Raw genomic sequence first — 17025 nt, forward strand, 5'->3', positions numbered from 1 at the left:
CTCTATGAAATATGCATTGTGTTATAAATCATGATCACCAGTGGAAGTATTATTAATTCTGCATAAAAGATGCAGCAGTTATTATTGCTACTGTGCATTCAGTCCTCTGTCTGGGAATGTAGTTGAAATTCCCAAATTGTAGGTCAGATTAATCTTTCAGTTTAATGAGCAGATTTTTGTATCTATCATTTTCATATTTATCTTCATCTCTTATAATTATGGATTATTAATTGTCTTCTGGCATTAAGCCATCTGCCTCAAAGTTAGTTTCACATTCTAAAAATCTTTTCAGTGGCTGTCTTTATTATAGATTGCTGGAACTGCTAGAAAGGAATGATATTTTCACCACTTTTCCCTTGAATATTTGACCTGTTTCAAGGAAAGAGAACCATTTTCAAATTTTCAATGATTATGAGCTGTTCCTTCATTCTGAAAGAGCTATGTGCAATGAAAATGGGGAAATTTCTAATCTACAGAATGGTGACATTTCACCCTGAAAAATTTCAGCATCCATGAACATCTGATTTTGTGTGTGAACACTGATAACTAAAGAATTTCAAATAGCCTCAAATTAGTAAAAGGCTAGACCAGATCTCTTTTTAAATTAAGATTTAACTTTCATTTTTATTTAAGTAATAGAGGTTCACACTTTAGGACCTAGAGATTATCACACTAAGTGAAGTAAGTCAGACAAAGACAAATATCATATGATATCACTTATATGTGAAATCTAAAAAATAATACAAATGAATCTATATACAAAACAGAAACAGACTCACAGACACAGAAAACAAACTCATGATTACCAAAGCGGAAAGGGGGGGTAGGGATAAATTAGGAGCTTATATTAGTTGAATATATCAGTTATATATTATTAGTTACATAATATAATATATATATTCAATATATTATATTATATGAGTTGAATATATTCAACTCATATTAGTTGAATGTCAGGCCTATTGGATGTATTATTTTTAACTTGTCTCCACTATTTTTTTTTTTTTTTTTTTTTTTGTGGTACGCGGGCCTCTCACTGCTGTGGCCTCTCCCGTTGCGGAGCACAGGCTCCAGATGCGCAGGCTCAGCGGCCATGGCTCACGGGCCCAGCCGCTCCGTGGTATGTGGGATCTTCCCGGACCGGGGCACAAACCCACGTCTCCTGCATCGTCAGGCAGACTCCCAACCACTGCGCCACCAGGAAAGCCCTGTCTCCACTATTTTTATACTTTCTGAAAGATATTTAGAAGTTAACTTTCAATCCTTCTTTTTGACTTTTTATTTATATTACCATTTTTTAATATTATATTACCATTTATTATCTGACTCTATTTTATGGCCCCTTGTCCTTACTTCATGTGTACAATGTCTATGACGATGTTAATTGGGGATGTGTGTGTGTCTTAGTTCGTTCAGGCTGCTATAACAAAATGCCACAGACTGTGTGGCTTATAAACAACAGAAATTTATTTCTCACAGTTCTGGAGCCTGGAAAGTTCAAGATCAAGGCACCAACGGATGTGAGGTCTGGTGAGACCTCCTTCTGGTTTGTAGGGGGCTGTCTTCTCAGTGTGTCTTCACACGGTGGAAGAGCTCTCTGAGGCCTCTTTCATAAGGACACTAATCCCAGTCATGAGAGATCCACCTAATCATTTCCCAAAGTCTTCACTTCCAAATACTATTACACAGGGGATTAAGTTTCAACATATGTGTTTGGGGAGGGGCATAAGTATCCAGTCTATAGCAGTGTGTGTGTGTGTGTGTGTGTGTGTGTGTGAGTGTGCGCTCGTGCATGTGAGCACACACATGCACATGTGTTAGCCTGTTATCTGTATTGCCTCTTTTTCTTTGACTCTATTCCCTCTTCTCCTCCCCTTCTCCATCTCTCTCTTACAGAGGCTTCCTTGAAGGTTAGGTGATTTTTTGCTATCTCTTCACATTTAAGAACAAGGAACTAAACTGATGACTGGAAGTTCTATAGACCTGAGTAATCTTGGCAACGGGTGGGCTTTATTGTAGCATGGTCAAATTAAAACCCAGCAATTTCGTTGAGGACCCCTGATTCAGCACATAGGAATTTTTTCTTAGGCTAATCAGTTTCCAAGAAAGCAATTTTCCAGTCTCTTGCCTGGAGAAATCACCCAGCTAAGAGCATTCTGGGAACCAAGGAAGGGAAGTATGGTGTAAGGATCTCACAATTCAGTATGTAGTCTTTGACTTAATTCCTGTAGTTTCAGTGTGCCTCACCACAGCCACCCTGGGTGTGTTCAGTATTCCCCAACTCAGAACTTGTCTGACTCAACATCTAGAGTAAGAAAATTTTACTCAGGCTTCTTCATGGGTTAGAGAAAGGTAGCAATTTGCGATCAGGAAGATGATCCCATGGTCTGATACTTTCAAGACTTTCATCTGATTTTCCCATTTTTCATCCAATCCTATATCCTTTGTCCTGAGGTACCCGAAACCACCAACTCTTTAGCCTTTCCAGGTATCCACAGGACAAACTGGCTTGGTTCTTCTTTACTCTTCCACTAGTAAGCTTAGATTTGAGATTTCTGTAGTTGGATAAGTCAATTCCCACTCATACATCAGTTTCCCAGCAATTAAAAAATTGGTTTATGTTTTTAGTCTATTGTAGTCTTCTTTTTTATTCTTTATGTTTTCTCCCCCCCCCCGCCCGTGGGCTTTTTAAACTTTTTCATTCCTTTGGGATTTTAGTAGGACTTCAGGAAGGACCAGACATAAATCAATGAGTTTACTCTAACATGTTTCATTTCGTTATATTTCTAATTTTAGGAAACTCATATGTACACAAGCTATTTAAAAATTCCATAGGGAGCTCTGGAGGTGGGATGGCCTGGCAGAGTCATCCTGAGTTGGGGTGAGGGGGGCTGAGCTTTTATACATGGTCCTCCAGTGACTGCATGCCCCGAGAGGGGACACATCCTTGCACGAGGCAGCTGAGGGCAGTTCCAGGAAGGAGTTTAGCGAGGAGGCCTGCCAACACAGCTAATGGGAATCTGGGCTATGCAGCTTAGTGTCTGCTGCATGTGGCTTTTAGCAAACTTCCATTTGAACATCTGGACGAACAAATCAAATTTTAAATTTTAGAAAAAAATTCCAAGTGATTTACTAAGCAAGGAGAATTGACATTTCTGAAACAAACAGGGCTATGCACTTAGTTGTAGAGATTCAATTGTAGAGACTAGGTATAATTCATCGCTTTGTCTGTAAGATATAGCCCTTTGCTTGGTGCGTAGCTGATCCACAGTTAATATTTAATAATTATGTGAAATTTGTAAATTTAAAAACTTAGCTTCTATTCCTAGAGATTACCATACTAAGTGAAGTAAGTCAGATAAAGACAAATATCATATGATATTGCTTATAAGAGGAATCTAAAAAAAAAAAAAGATACAAATGAATTTATTTACAAAACAGAAATAGACCCATAGACATAGAAAACAAATTTATGGTTACCAAAGGGGAAAAGGGTGGGGGAGGGATAAATTAGGAGGTTGAGATTAACATATACACAGTACTATATATAAAAAAGATATTTTATATATAGTAGTGTGTGTATGTTAATCACAACCAACAAGGACCTACTGTATAGCACAGGGAACTCTACTCAGTATTTAGTAATAACCTATAAGGGAAAAGAATCTGAAAAAGTATAAACATACGTATATATATGTGTATATATATATACACACACATATATATGTGTGTGTATATATATATATACACACACACACATATATATATATATAACTGAATCACTGTGCTGTACACCTGAAACTAACACAACATTGTAAATCAACTATACTTCAATAAAATATATATATTAAAAAAAACTTTACTGCCTAATATGGACTTCATCTTTTTCAGCAGCTAAAAAAAAATTTTTTTCCTTAAAAAAAATTTCAACATGTGGCAGTCAATGAAAAGAAGATTGTAACAAATAGAAGAGTTTAACCCACATGAAACACATTGAAATGAAATGGTCACAAAATATCACCACTATCATAAGTGGAAGAGATGCCACACTCTCCCCAACTCCCACAACCATGTCAATTTACTCTTTGACAAAAAATCATTGATACATTTACGGAAGTAATGTAATGACCAAGAACGTCCTAGGGATAATTTCCTGTCAGTAAGTGGATTATCGTCTCATCTCTAATAAAAACTAGAAATGAAAAGAGTTGGGATTAATGATCCTGAAAATAAAATGTTATTTGGAATTCAGGAATAGATTTCTCTAAGCCATTGCTCCATATGGAAATAACACTGGACAAAAGACGTCTCTGCTTTCAAGTATGTGTCATCTGTTGGCCAGTTTATTACCTCTGAAGGGTGAAGCATCACAGATCTCCCTGGGCATATCCAGCTCATTTACATAGGCCAGTGGTCCTAGGCTCATGTTAAACTAGCAAATAGCAAGAAGAAAATGAACCCCTTTCAACACACCCAGTTCAGAGCCATATTTTTCTCATGTTGATGGCTTGGAGAGAGTGCTGCTTACCAATTTTGTTCTAGATGGGCAATGTTATGCTGCATCAGTCAAATCCCATTATATAGAGTTACAGAGCAGGTCAGCACAAATGGCTGTGTTCAAAGAAGTCTCTGACTTCCTGCCAAGTCGTTTGGCACCACTCAAGTTGTCATCAATTTGAATTACTTGTAGATCATTTCAGGAGATATTAAGATAATTATTGGCTGTTCTCATAAGGGGAGGAAGCCAGCAAAGCACTCACTGAACCTCTGCACTCATCTATAAATTGAGAAACAGACACTAAATCTTAAAACAATATAATTCATGTCATGTTGATGTATGCACCATTTCAGTTTATATCCTATTATTCCACTCTTAAATTATAAACTATATTTGGGGAATTGTCCAGTTGATATTAGCACACAGGCAGCCTCGGTGAGTATAAGATATTTTCTCTTAGTGCTTTGTTATTTTTCCACTAAAGAGTTATTGGAGGATAAATGGTACCTGGTCATGCGACATTCAAGAAACAATTGAAATTAGACTTTAAAATTTACCTTTTTAAAGAAATATGCACACAACAACTGATATTACAGAAATACTCTCCATTCACTCCAAAATTTCACTCAAAGGCTGGTTGCCTGAAATACCATTTCACATGCAAACAATACAATTGTGGATACCACAACCTGGTTATACTGTATCAATAATAATGTAGTATATCAATAATAATGCCTATCTACAATACTGGTGCTGTGAAGAAAGTCATTCTATCCTCGAGGAAGCTCTAAGACCTCATCTCTTGGCATGATGTTCTAGCAGAAAAAACACTCAACCTCTGTACCTTCTTCGTTGACTTCTCGAGATGCCAGCAATAGTAGAGACAGTAAAACATCTTAATTATCCCCAGAAAATCAAGCTCAAAAGAAACAGAATGGAGATTAGCTCCTGATAAAGGTGATTCATATCCCTAAGTTAGTAACTTTACATGACAAATGGAAGTGGTACATAACTAGCTAGTTCCTTTGTCAACTTCAAAACTTATTCCACAGCTTCCCACTTTACTTTTGAACTTTATCTTCCCATCTCTTGTCTTCTGACTACTTATTCCAGTTTATCGAGGAGAGCCTGTATGAAAGTTAAAAGCACAAGCTAGAGTCAGACCATCTGGGCTGAAAATATGACTCCATGTTGGAAGACAATTATACATGGGTATCACATATTTCTGCACAACCTTTCAGCAGAGGTACTAACAGATTTTATTCTGGGATATTTTTTCAAAGCTGTTTGTATAGTGAACAACCTGAGACAGCAGAGATGGTCCAAGTGTCTCTGGAGCAGAAGGCATATTATTTGTTGCCCAGTATAATAATGTCTCCACCCAGGGCAATTGTTGGACAAGTTTGCGTGCAATCCATTAAAAAGTTTGGGATCTCCTAAACTTGGGGCTTCTCGGCTGTGATGCGAACCCACAGCATCCAGCTGGGTCTGTCTCCACGTTGCCTCCCTGGGACTTGAGGGGCAAGAGTATCTGACAGGAACATGCAATTCATGCTACCTGCTGTGTCCTTTGTCTTTCATCCAGGAGTGTTGTGTCTTTTGCAGGCATCCGTGAAACTGTAAGAGGCTAACCTGTTAGCTTAGGAGGGGGGTGAAACCTCAGACCTTAATAACACCTCTTAATAGGCATGTGACCTTGGAAATGAACCTTTGGTTTCTGCATCTAAAAAATGAGGTTAACAATAGTCTTTACGATTGTTAGATGTTTAAATAACACCAAAGAAATATTTAGCATAGTTCCTGGAAATGTAAATGCTTACAAGTAAGTTAACTATGGTTGATTTTTATTTTTTTGTGTTTTTCCTGACATTTTTGGCTTAAATTTTGTTCTTTGGGTTTTTTGGGGTTTTTTTGCTCTTCTTATATGAACAATTCGTCTTTTTGGAAGTGCTCTATATATTCATCTTTTTCTTTGGTTTTAACCATGTATGAATTTGCATGGAAATGGAAGGTTTAAGCATTCATAAAATACAATAGAACCTGGGAATTGTATATCTAAGCACCATTCAGAGATGTGCAGAGGAGAGAAAAGGAGCTTACCACTTTTGAACTCACAGCTCAAAGCTGTGAGTTTAACTCTACATATGTATTACAGGCAAGTTGCTGTCAAATAGAGAAAATTCCCAAACATATAAAATTAGAGCACCTTACTATGGGGCCCCAGGCAATGATAGCATCTCCATATTCTCCCAGGTGGTAGTAATGTTCAGATCAGTTGAAAACTACTGTTCTGGTCAAAAGATTTGTCTGTTTTCTTCTAAGACAGTGGTTGAGTCTTGATTGGAAGCACCTGGAGAGCTTTAACAAATACCTGTGGAGGCCTGATCCCCACCCCAAAAGGTCTTGATTTAATTGGCTTACCTGAGACTCTGGCAACAGGATGTTGAAAACTCCCCAGGTGATTGCAATCTACAGCCAATGTTCTAAGCAAAAGAGCAGCAAGAAACTAAAGGTGTCTCTTTTTAAATATTTCAAGGAGGTAGGGCAGGGGATGAAATAACGTCATGAAAAATTGAAAGGATGAATCTACCCTTTCTCATGCTTCAAAGTTTGTAATGTCTAAAATCAAGTTGAAGACCCTCAAAATCATAAGTCCAAATCAACTGGTTTTCTCTCTAGGTGGTCAAAGTGGTCTTGCGTTCTTCCCCAACACAACTACATTGCGGCACATTGTAAAGTAAGCATTGTATATTTCAAGGTTGATGATTCAAATGATTTCTATAGCCAAATATGCCACAGACATTAGTCAGACGGGTTGTATAGACAAGTCTATAGTTGATCCTTGTGATTTGGGAAGGTTATGTTTGCTCTGAATGAACGCGTCTTTGTTTTTTACATCAGCATGTTTCACTCATACGTTTGTAAAACGTGATACTATCCAGGATAGGAAAGTCAAAACAGGACTGTTACTGAATTATCTGCAAAATAAACAGTTTCATCTAAAACAGCCACTTTTAGGCCACCCATAGACAAAGATTTTACAGGGATCCTTCAAGTTAAATATGAATGTTTAAACCATAAAAATATGGTTTAAAAGCAAATGCAGGGGCTTCCCGGGTGGCGCAGTGGTTGGGAGTCCGCCTGCCGATGCAGGGGACACGGGTTCGTGCCCTGGTCCGGGAAGATCCCACATGCCGCGGAGCAGCTGGGCCCGTGAGCCATGGCCGCTGGGTCTGCGTGTCCGGAGCCTGTGCTCCGCAGCGGTGAGAGGCCCGCGTACCGCAAAAAAAAAAAAAAAAAAAGCAAATGCAGGACTTCCCTGGTGGCACGGTGGTTAAGAATCCGCCTGCCAATGCAGGGGACACGGGTTCAAGCCCTGGTCCGGGAAGATCCCACATGCCACGGAGCAACTAAGCCCATGCACCACAGCTACTGAGGCTGCGCTCCAGAGACCGCGAGCCACAGCTACTGAAACCCGAGCACCTAGAGCCCGTGCTCTGCAACAAGAGAAGCCACGCAATGAGAAGCCCATGCACCGCATTGAAGAGTAGCCCCCGCTCGTCACAACTAGAGAAAGCCCACGCTTAACAACAAAGACCCAACGCAGCCAAAAATAAACAAATTAATTAAAAGGAAAAAAAAAGCAAATGCAGTTTGAAAATGAGAAACGGGAAAACAATTAAGGAAAAAACATTATTTAAGAACTTGATTGGTGAACAATCACACAATTCTCTCCCCCAAAAGTAAAAATATAATGATCAAGACAAGTTAAAAATATAATGATCAAGTTAATCACTATTTCATTTTATTTCTTATTTGTGGCATCAAAAGGGATAGGGCATTAGTATTTGAACAATTTCTTCTGTAAATGTTAGGCACTTTACCAACAGCATTTCATTTTCTTGCCCACAACAGTCCTATGAGGTGTTGTCGTTATTGAGGCTCATGGAGGTTAAACGGCCTGAAGTATTAATAGTTTAACTACTCTGTGGGTATGTGGGGAAGAAGGTAGGAGTGGACCTCATCGGTCTCATTTAGAAATCTCACTCTTTCCCATTACGTCACTTGACACTAACAAAGGACTGAGCACGCAAAGGTATGTAATGTAGGTGTCATAGACTGAACTGTGTCCCCACAAAATTCACATTTTGAAGCCCCTAACCGCTAATGTGACTGTATTTGGAGATGAAGGCTTTAAGGAGGTAGTTAAGGTTAAATGACATCATAAAGGTAGGGCCTTAATGTGATGGGACTGATGTCCTCATAAGAAGAGACACAACAGATTCACAGACTTGTGGTTGTCAAGGGGGGCGCGGGGAGTGAAGGTTTGCGAGTTTGGGATTAGCAGATGCAAACTATTACACATAGAATGGATAAACAACAAGGTCCTACTGTATAGCACAGGGAACTATATTCAATATCCTGTGATAAAGCATAATGGAAAAGAATATAAAAAATACATATATATACCTGAATCACTTTGCTGTATAGAAGAAATTAACACAACATTGTAACTCAACTATATTTCACTAAAATTTTTTAAAATTCTTTAAAATGCAAACAAACAAACCAAAAAAGGAGACACCAGAGATCTCTTTCTCTCTCTCTGTGAGTGCACAAAGAAGAAGCTATCTGAAGACACAGCGAGAAGGTGGCCATCTACAAGCCAGGAAGAGGGCCCTATCCAAAGACCAACCATGTTGGCATCTTGATCTTGGACTTCTAGCCTCCAGAACTTTGAGAAAGTCAACTTCTGTCATTAAAACTGCCTAGTCTATGATATTTTGTTATGGCAGCAAGAGAAGACTAATACAGAAGGAAATGGTTCTGTAATTCATTTATAATCTTGCTATATGTGTCTGGAATCATAAACCACTGAATAGTAAAGAAATCCCTGGACCAGGAGTTGGAAGTTGCCATACCTTCTCTTCAGCATACCAGCCAGTGAATGTGGGCATGCCAAACATTCTTTAAGCCCCAGTTTACTCATTTGTAAAACTGAGATTTTACTATCTGTTCAGCCTACCCCTCCAAGTTATTGTGAAGATGAAGTACTAATGCTTTATAAATTGTAAAGAACTAAGCCACCATAGGAAAGACCACCAGTAAAATTCAAAGTACATGTGACAGTTACCCAGAAAATACCAATTTCCTTCAAACAGGTTTGGAAAGTATTTACAGTAGCAAGGCATTGAGTAGATATAATGCTCAGAATAGATTTCAAATGGCCTGTCCTAACACACAAAATTTAAATTTCTCTGTCAAGTGATTACTCCTTGGATAGAACCCAGGAGACCTCTTAGGGTTCCCTGATTGAGTGGCTATAAATGGGCAATTTCAACCCCTCATTATACATCACCAGCATTTATATTCCCTTAATAGTCTTCCTTTCAAGGTATTTCTCCTTTACCTGTAGCGTATTTTAGGGTTTTTCCTAAGTACGTGGGAATCAAAAGATCTGAATTCTTATCCCACGTCAACCACATTCTAACTACAGATACCAGCGTATTTAACCCCTGTGGATATAGCCTCTTCATCTAGAAAATGAAAACATTGGGCTATGTTTAGGGTTGCCAGATAAAATACAGGAAGGCCTGTTAAATTTGAATTTCAGATGAACGTTTTTTTTTAGAATAAGTATGTTCGGCATTTTTATTTGCTAAATTTGACAACCTTGGCTGAGTCACTTCTCAGCTCTTGCCTGGTATAACTTCAAATTATATAAACAATGACAATAGCTGAATTATTGAAAGTTTGCTCTGTGCCAGGCGTATTTGTCTTTAACATCTATTATCCAACTTAATCCTCTAAAAAGCCCTGTAAGAATGTGTGAAGTCAGAAGGAACTCAGACCACAAGACTGTCTCACTCCTGACACCAATGGAAAGTTCAGAATCCTCAAGACAACCCTTAGTTTCAATAATTCACTGCAAGGACTCACAGAACTCACTGAAAGCTGTTAGACTCACAGTTACAGTTTATTACAAGCTAAAATCTATAGATTATGGAATTCTCTGACGGTCCAGTAGTTAGGACTCTGCACTTTCACTGCGGGGGCCCGGGTTTGATCCATGGTAGGGGAACCAATATCCCGCAAGCTGTGTGGCACAGCCAAAAAAAAACAAAAACCAAGAAACCAAAAAACTATGGATTAAAATCAGCCAAGGGATTGACATGTACACACTACTATATTTAAAATAGATAACCAATATGGACCTACTGTATAGCACAGGGAACTCTTCTCAATACTCTAATGACATATGGGAAAAGAATCCAAAAAGCAGTGGATATATGTATATGTATAACTGATTCACTTTGCTGTACAGTAGAAACTAACACAACATTGTTAGTCAACTATGCTGCAATATAAAATAAAATTTTTTTAAAAAATCAGCTAAGTGAGGAGATTCATAGAGCCAAGTCCAGGAGGGTACCACATCAGCTTCCACGTGTCCTCTCCCGTGTAGTCGTGGGCAGTGTTGACACCTCCTGGTGATGATGGGTGACTGTACACACAGAGCATTGCCAACCAGGAAAGCTCACCTAAATTCTGGAATCTTTACTGGGGCTCCATCATTGACTGCCCACACAGCTAACATCAGTTTCCAGTGCCTTCACAGGTCAAACTGATAGCATAGAATTCAACATCCCCACCATAAATCACATTATTAGACTTCCTGGCATGGCTCAAAGCCCCCAGGTAAGCAAAGACACCCTCATCGGGCAAGACATTCCAAGGGCTTACAGATAACCTCAAGTAGGGCAAAGGCCAGACCACTCTTCGTGCAAAGTTGAATTTTTTACTACATTGATAGAGATTAGTAGTAGCTCTCAGTTTAAAGATGAAAAAACTGAGATACGCGGTCAAATGACTCACCCATGGCCATATAAATAGTAGCAGAGATGAAATTCAAACTCAGAGTCTATGCTTTTAAGCACTGAACTGTGCTGTATTTGATTCACAGAAAGACATAGAACAAGTCCCAATAACTGGTCCATCCTGCAGCTACTGCTACTTTCCAACCAAGCCGTCAACCCCTTTTAAACCAAGCCTGATTCAAGTCAGGTTGTTTACAATAAAAGCCTGGTTTCAATTCCCTGATTTCTTAATCAGGAACACAGCCAAAGGTGATTTTTGTTTTTGACTGAAAAGGTATAGCACCCCAACTTTGTCAAATAACACCACAAAAGTTGAGTATCCCGTATACTGGGCAGTGCACTAATGGCGTTACTGTACCCAAGTAAATGTTAGTCGTGAGGGGTGTTCCTTTCACTCTATAATTTCTGAATGACCAGCATGTAGCTCTTGTTCAGATTCTCAGTCTTTCTCTCACTCCCCCTCCTTCCCTCTCTCCTTCCATCTCTCCTGCCCTCTCATTGAGGCAGTAATCCTAACTGCTGGTTTTCTCTTTCACGCCTTATCTTCAGGTCTCTTGGGTGAGAAGAACAAGGTCTGTAGCTTGTGCTTAGGGAAAAACAAAAAAACAAGCAAAGCCAGCTTTGGTTTGAAGTTCTCTTGGCCTACTTAGCATTAAATTAAAAAAAAATAATAAATCCTCAAGGTGCAGCTGAGTTATCAGAAGAACTGCCTAAATTCGAAGGCCAAAGCCATTGCTAACCTTATTTGTGCTGCCACTATATTCTTATTTTTCTTTTTGTTTATCTCACATGGTGAATTCTTGAGAAAATAATAGATTTAAGAATTCCTACATATTTTGCCAAAATAACATCATTATTAAGACCCAATAGTTGCCACTTATATATACCATGCTACCAATAGAGTAGAGAAAACTAAGGATCAGAGAAGTTATATGAGGAAGCCAGAGTCACACAGCAAGTCAGGGGCCAATTCAGAACTAGGACAAATGTTTCCTAATTTAGAACTCAACAAAGGCTATGCCATCTCCTCTACAGACAGAGAGACAATCTTTGCTCTAGACAGATGATCAAGCAAAAGATAACAAGGGAGATAAGCTGGCTCTCAGTCAAACATATGAGGTAACTCAAAGTAACTTCAATAACTTAGGAAAGATTTTCTAAAACCAGCAGAGGATTTTAAGTTTTTTGCTATTGTTTATCTGCATTTTACATTTGTCTTTACACAACACATCAATACGATAGTCTCCAAAAGGAGTGTTTTGTTGCTTGGATTGAATTTGTTTATTAGTTTGTTTTTACTGTGAGGTCTATTAAAAGGGTAAGAAGTGTGAAACGTGAGGTGGGGGAGTTAGAGAATGAAGAGGCTACTTTTTTTTTTTTTTTCACTTTGAAATAGTCTCACAACATATTATTACATAAGGGTAACATTAGCAAATGTTAAAATGCAGGTGCACCAAGGACAGCAATTAATTAGTCTCCAATATCACCAATCAGTTCAGATGCTGGCCATAATTCATGGGTTTGGAGAAATGAGACCCTGGTACACACTGGCTGAAGGGCAACGTTTTACAACTCCTAAGTCCTAGTTTTTATTGAGCACTGTTACGGATTGAAATTTTGTGTCGCCCCTGCTCCCCTAAAAAAAAAATCATATATTGACATCCTAATTCCCAAAGTGTTCATATTAGGAGGTATGGTCTTTGGGAGGTAATTAGGTTATGAACGTGGAGCGCTTATGAATGGGGTTGGTGCCTTATAAAAGAGACCCCAGAGAGCTCTCGTCCCTTCTGCCATGAGGACACACCAAGAAGATGGCCAATTATGAACAAGGAAGTGGGCTCTCACCAGACCAAATCTCCCAGCACCTTAACCTTGGACTTCCCAGCCTCCAGAAATGCGAGAAATTAATTTTTGTTCTTTAAGCCACCCAGTCTATGGCATTTTTGTTGTAACAGCCCAAACAGACGAATCAAGCACTTATTTTGAATCAGTCACTATTTTACAAACACATTATAGTACTTAGTCCTCCCAATATCCCATTTTACAGATGAGAAAACTGAGTTCAAGAAAGGTTAAATAAGTACCCAATATTTTACAGCTAGAAACTGGCAAAGTGTGAATTTGTATCTAGTTTCTGCAACTTCAAAACTCATAATATTAAGCACATAACATTGTCCCATAATATGGTGATATAGTAAGATACATTGGCCATCGTTAAGGACATTATTGTTTGGATAGTTCGGCTTGGTTTGTTTGATTTGGTTGGACTTAGTTTGGTTTTAAGCCAAGTGTGCCAAAAGAAAATTTGGGGAATCATCATTTTGGCTTAAACTACATTATTTGTTTTGCCTCAAAGAGATTTCAGGGCTTCCCTGGTGGCGCAGTGGTTGAGAATCTGCCTGCCAATGCAGGGGACACGGGTTCGAGCCCTGGTCTGGGAAGATCCCACATGCCGCTAGGCCCTTGAGCCACAACTACTGAGCCTGCACGTCTGGAGCCTGTGCTCCGCAACAAGAGAAGCCGCTATAGTGAGAGGCCCGCGCACTGTGATGAAGAGTGGCCCCCACTTACCGCAACTGGAGAAAGCCCTCGCACAGAAACGAAGACCCAACACAGCCAAAAATAAATAAATAAAAATAAAGAATTATTCTAAAAAAAAAAAAAGATGTTTCAGCATATTTTTCTTGTCAACAGAAATCCTATAGATGCAGTTTCACATAATAAAAAAGTTTTACTACTTAAATAAATTATAATTAGCTGTTGTAAAGTACTTCTCATCTTTAAAGTTTACTAGCATCCAGCCTATTAATTTTCTCACACCTCTGCAGCTATTCTCACAGGTGGTTTATGAGTGAACTCGAGTGAAGAAGAAGATGGTCACGGAAGAGCTACGCCTCGTGGGGAAAACCATCCCCAAAACAAAATAAATCTTTGTGCACCTGACTATTTGCAAAGGCGGTATAGGGTGGAAATAACGCATTGGTCTTCCTTTTGCACTGAGTTCAGTTGGTCTCAGACTCCTGGGGAGGGAGACAGCTGGTCAATGGAGCACCTCCCCTATAGGTGCTGGGGAGACCCACTCATCAGGAAGGTAATTATTCCAACGTGTGGGTAAATAGGAGGGATAAACACCACCAAAAAAAAGAGCCTTACTGCAAGGCAGGACTTAACTTTAAAACTAACTATAGAAACAGTTTAAGAATTGCTAAAGAAGAACCAATTTGAGTATGAAGAAGTGGGAGTGCAAATCCTTGTTTCCTTGTCAGTTAGACTTCTACACAGCCAACGCCAGCTGTTCCTCAACTATGCTGAAGCCATTACAGAAAAAAGAAGTGCTGAGTCAGCAGTAGGTCAAAGAAACTCACCTGGAGATGAGACAATATTATTATTATTATTTTTTTACATCTTTATTGGACTATAATTGCTTTACAATGGTGTGTTAGTTTCTGCTTTATAACAAAGTGAATCAGTTATACATATACCTATGTTCCCATATCTCTTCCCTCTTGCGTCTCCCTCCCTCCCACCCTCCCTATCCCACCCCTCCAGGCGGTCACAAAGCACTGAGCTGATCTCCCTGTGCTATGCAGCTGCTTCCCACTAGCTATCTACCTTACGTTTGGTAGTGTATATATGTCCATGCCTCTCTCTCACTTTGTCACAGCTTGCCCTTCCCCCTCACCATATCCTCAAGTCCATTCTCTAGTAGGTCTGTGTCTTTATTCCTGTCTTACCGCTAGGTTCTTCATGACATTTTTTTTTCTTAAATTCCATATATATGTGTTAGTATACGGTATTTGTCTTTCTCTTTCTGGCTTACTTCACTCTGTATGACAGACTCTAGGTCTATCCACCTCATTACAAATAGCTCAATTTCGTTTCTTTTTATGGCTGAGTAACATTCCATTGTATATATGTGCCACATCTTCTTTATCCATTCATCCGATGATGGACACTTAGGTTGTTTCCATCACCGGGCTATTGTAAATAGAGCTGCAATGAACATTTTGGTACATGACTCTTTTTGAATTACGGTTTTCTCAGGGTATATGCCCAGTAGTGGAATTGCTGGGTCATGTGGTAGTTCTATTTTTAGTTTTTTAAGGAACCTCCATACTGTTCTCCATAGTGGCTGTACCAATTCACATTCCCACCAGCAGTGCAAGAGTGTTCCCTTTTCTCCACACCCTCTCCAACATTTATTGTTTGTAGATTTTTTGATGATGGCCATTCTGACTGGTGTGAGATATCTCATTGTAGTTTTGATTTGCATTTCTCTAATGATTAATGATGTTGAGCATTCTTTCATGTGTTTGTTGGCAGTCTGTATATCTTCTTTGGAGAAATGTCTATTTAGGTCTTCTGCCCATTTTTGGATTGGGTTGTTTGTTTTTTTTGTTATTGAGCTGCATGAGCTGCTTATAAATTTTGGAGATTAATCCTTTGTCAGTTGCTTCATTTGCAAATATTTTCTCCCATTCTGAGGGTTGTCTTTTGGTCTTGTTTATGGTTTCCTTTGCTGTGCGAAAGCTTTGACGTTTCATTAGGTCCCATTTGTTTATTTTTGTTTTTATTTCCATTTCTCTAAGAGGTGGGTCAAAACGGATCTTGCTGTGATTTATGTCATAGAGTGTTCTGCCTATGTTTTCCTCTAAGAGTTTGACAGTTTCTGGCCTTACATTTAGGTCTTTAATCCATTTTGAGCTTATTTTTGTGTATGGCTTTAGGGAGTGATCTAATCTCATACTTTTACATGTACCTGTCCAGTTTTCCCAGAATCACTTATTGAAGAGGCTGTCCTTTCTCCACTGTACATTCCTGCCTCCTTTATCAAAGATAAGGTGACCATATGTGCATGGGTTTATCTCTGGGCTTTCTATCCTGTTCCACTGATCTATCTTTCTGTTTTTGTGCCAGTACCATACTGTCTTGATTACTGTAGCTTTGTAGTATAGTCTGAAGTCAGGGCGCCTGCTTCCTCCAGCTCCGTTTTTCGTTCTCAAGATTGCTTTGGCTATTCGCCCTGATACCAAAACCAGACAAGGATGTCACAAAGAAAGAAAACTACAGGCCAATATCACTGATGAATATAGATGTAAAAATCCTCAACAAAATACTAGCAAACAGAATCCAACAGCACATTAAAAGGATCATACACCATGATCAAGTGGGGTTTATTCCAGGAATGCAAGGATGCTTCAATATACGCAAATTAATCCATGTGATACACCCTATTAACAAATTGAAGGAGAAAAACCATATGATCATCTCCATAGATGCAGAGAAAGCTTTCAACAAAATTCAACACCCATTTATGATAAAAAACCCTCCAGAAAGTAGGCATAGAGGGAACTTTCCTCAACATAATAAAGGCCATATATGACAAGCCCACAGCAAACATCATCCTCAATGGTGAAAAACTGAAAGCATTTCCACTAAGATCAGGAACAAGACAAGGTTGCCCACTCTCACCACTCTTATTCAACATAGTTTTGGAAGTTTTTGCCATAGCAATCTGAGAAGAAAAGGAAATAAAAGGAATCCAAATCGGAAAAGAAGAAGTAAAGCTGTCACTGTTTGCAGATGACATGATACTATACATAGAGAATCCTAAAGATGCTACCAGAAAACTACTAGAGCTAATCAATG

The sequence above is a fragment of the Lagenorhynchus albirostris genome, chromosome 5, assembly GCF_949774975.1.
Source record: "Lagenorhynchus albirostris chromosome 5, mLagAlb1.1, whole genome shotgun sequence".
Taxonomy (NCBI): domain Eukaryota; kingdom Metazoa; phylum Chordata; class Mammalia; order Artiodactyla; family Delphinidae; genus Lagenorhynchus; species Lagenorhynchus albirostris.